Source organism: Phytophthora infestans, genomic scaffold (genome assembly GCF_000142945.1).
Source record: "Phytophthora infestans T30-4 supercont1.137 genomic scaffold, whole genome shotgun sequence".
Classification (NCBI taxonomy): domain Eukaryota; phylum Oomycota; class Peronosporomycetes; order Peronosporales; family Peronosporaceae; genus Phytophthora; species Phytophthora infestans.
In genome coordinates, this window is record NW_003303622.1 from 59,545 (window position 1) to 63,219 (window position 3,675).

Sequence of the window (3,675 nt, forward strand, 5' to 3'; positions counted from 1 at the left end):
ATTGATGTTGCGTTTTACCTCTTCAGTGCTCTTAAATAATTTATTTAGTACAGCTTCATTGGCGGAGGAGTTATTTCCGAGGCTTTGTAGTTTCATCAGCCAGACCTCTGCATGTTATGCATTGTCACCGGCAAGGAGACAATGGGCCTCCTTTAAGAATCTCGGCAGAGAAAGGAGAAGCTCACTCCAAGGACGCAGATGTGCTTACTACTTGGCTACAGCGAGAAGACCAAGGGCTATAAGCTGATGAACCTGCGCACAGGATCAGTGACGACGTGCAGAGATGGAAACATGAAGGCACATGAGAAGTACACGGTGAACACTGTGTATATTGAGCAACTTCTTGCAAACACCTACGCTTATGGAGACTACGACTTACCTGCGGAGATCCCGATCGTGCCGATCCGGACGACAATGTCTACGTACCTGCAGCTTCCTGCAGAGCTTGCAGAAAAGCGAGCAGCGGAAATGGCGAAGCTGGCTACTGCTGGTAAGAGCCAGGACCAAGGTGTTGAAGTTGAAGCCGAGTCTGCGACTCGAAGTGATGACCCACAGCTACCAAGCGAGGACGCTAAGAAGCCAGCAGCTTCAGTGGGAGGTTCCAAGCGGAAGAACACAAAGGGCAAGAATAAGGCGAAAGCATGTGCAAATCGAGTGGGAGCCTCGAAGACCAAAGACAGTCGACGTGACGCTCACGAAGACGAGAACTGGGAGCCATGCACGACGCAGAAGTCGTCACCAGACGACAGTGCAGCTACCTCGCGACCGAAGCGGAAGCGACAGCCATCCGCCCGACTTAAGGACTACGTAGTGACGAATGTGACGAAGCAGAACGTCGAGGATGTGCAGATCTCCATTAGTCACAAGCATGCGGCAAGGTCAAAGAAGTGGAAGGAGTGGAAAGCAGCGATGCAAGTTGAGATGGACTCACAGCAGCAGCACGAAACTTGGGTGCTCGTGCGACGCACGGAGGCCAAGGGCAAGCGTGTCATTTCGTGCAAGTGGGTGTACGCGCTCAAGAGAGACTCTACGGGCCGGATTAAGCGATATAAAGCTCGACTAGTGATCAGAGGCTTTCTACAACGCATGGGCATCGACTACAGTGAAACATACGCACCTGTTATCAGATTTGAGACGATCAGATGCGTGATCGTATACGCACTGCAACGCGGATGGGCCATCTTGCAGCTCGACGTCAAGTTCCTTTATACCGACCGGACTCCATTACTGCAGTAGCCTTCGTAACCGTTTCAAGGGCTCTACAGGAGAAACACTAGAGACACTAAATCTAAGATGCAGCAAATGGCTAGAGCCTAACTGAATTAATCTCACTTTTGATTTTCATTTATCTACTTACCTCGACCACAACCCTCGTTCGCATTATTTTCTAATTTTTATTAGTTTGTATTTAAAAAAATCACCCCTTCAAATTTGGATGCTTAAACTTGTCAAGCCTTAATCATTTTATCATCAAAGTGCACTCTTTAACCATTCATGCCTTACATATCGTGAATCTGCAATACATTCTTGACTACCGTCACCGATATGGTATTATTCAGACGTAACGTTAGACGAATCATAAATCACTTTGTGGAATGACCTTGCCTGATAACTGAGCGAGCATATGCAACTCAAAAGAATAAAGCTTCTTACTACCCGTAGTTAAGTCCCTTACTACCAGTGAAATATATACACGGATGGATAGGTTAGTATAACAAATACAATTTATATAGTAGAAGCCGGCAAACACATAATAAAAAATACATTACTTGTGCTGCAAGTTCAAACATGACAAATTCAAAACACTTGTCGACTTACTCGAACGCTGAATGATCGCTAAATATACTGGGCTGAAGGGGAAAAGTAAGTTATGGAAGATTAATTTGCAAACGACGCATAGTGTGGATAACACTAAAGTAAATATTTTTTAGAATCACTGCTTATTATAACAGCTGTAGAAAGCAGATAGCTTACTTTTAAAGAAACTTTTCATGACTTCTGGTAACGGCAGCTCTAAGAGGAAAATGAGAAAACGACATTGGAAAGGCGTCAGACACATGAGTTCCGAGTAAAATGGATGCATACCATTTTTTGTTGTTAGCTTTTCAGGTCAGCTAAGACATGCGAGTGCGAGGCGCGGGCTTTGCGGAGTCGGGCCCCGCGCCGAGCTCAGCGGCAAGCCAAAACCGCACTATCCAGTACATTTTATCTTAATACCGCGAGCAAAACGAGCCACGGACGGGCGGAGGGACGTCCAGCCGCGTCACACTTGGTTCGTAATCTTACTAGTTTCCTCAAAAGCCAACACGATTACTAGCTGATGGACTACTCTGAATTCAGGTCTTGAAAAAATAAAGATATGTCATCGAATGTTTTAACCCCCCAAACCCGAGAGCCTGTATGAGACACGATTCCGCGAAAAGCTTAACGTGTCTCAGACACGTTAAGGTTTTATACTTAAAGTTTGTATTGGACCATACAAATTGTCAGTCAAGAAGGGGTAGGCATATTTCCCATCTTCCCGCACAGCAGTACATAGTTATGCGTGTGCCTTGAACTTGGTTTTTCTAGAAAATTAGAAGACACAGGTTTGATGGGTGTCGCACAAATCAGCATACAGGATTGCAGGCGGAATTCTGCGCCACCCATATCTCGGTCATTCGAGAATTTCCGCCGCTGCCGCTCAGATGTCCGGGTTCAGAGGCCGATGGCGATAGCTTCTGAAGGAAGAATCGAAATCAAAGGCCCCTACGGACCTGTCAAACGCCTCCACGTACCTTATGCCGGGGAAGACGAAGAAGGACGTGCGTGGCGTGGACTTTTTCGTTGGAGAGGCTGCGTTGATGGCATATTTGGACCATATCGCCTTGGGTAAGTAATATCGCCTTTCAAGGTCTTTGTGTGGACTCTAATACGTGTGGTTTGCTAGAGGAGATGAAGAAAGCTGCCGAGGCGAAGCAACAAGCAAAAGCAGCAGCGACTCAGCCTACTCCGGAAAGTGGACAGCCTGAAACCGATGTGCCTGATAGACAAGATGGTGCGTTTGATCTTATTGTGTATGCACGTGTTATGATTCTAACGCTGTCGTGTATATAGTTGCTGACCGAACTGTCAGTCCAGATCCAGACACGACGAAGACTGGTTGTCCTAACGCACCACTCCACTATAGGTGCAGACGCGTATCCCAATTGTAGTTTACATGCTGAATTTGATGCTGCTGCTACATCAGGCTCAGAGAATGCCTGCTATGAGCCTGAGGATAGCGACGGAGGAAGCACGATGCCAGGTGAAAAAGGGCAGCCCGGTCGCCATACGACCTGAAGAAGTGCAACCAAGCGTCAGCGTTGCACATGGAATCAGAACGATGTTAGGTAACCTTATGGTGTATATACACGTTAAGGGTACACATTATTGATTCTTATAGTGTATGTAGATGTAGATGACACAAACATTATCGCGCCTGGAGATATTCCAGCACATTTTGCAGCACTGGATTCCGATGGTGACTATGAGAATACGTCCATTTACGACGATGATGAGGACTTAGGCCTCGAAGAGGCCGACGCCGTCGTGGAGGATTCTGCAGCCGCTCCTGACTTACTTTTCGAGCCTTCTCAACTTGATTCAGCTGGCGGAGCTGGAGCACTTGCGCGCGGTAGTTGGCACAAGAAGGTT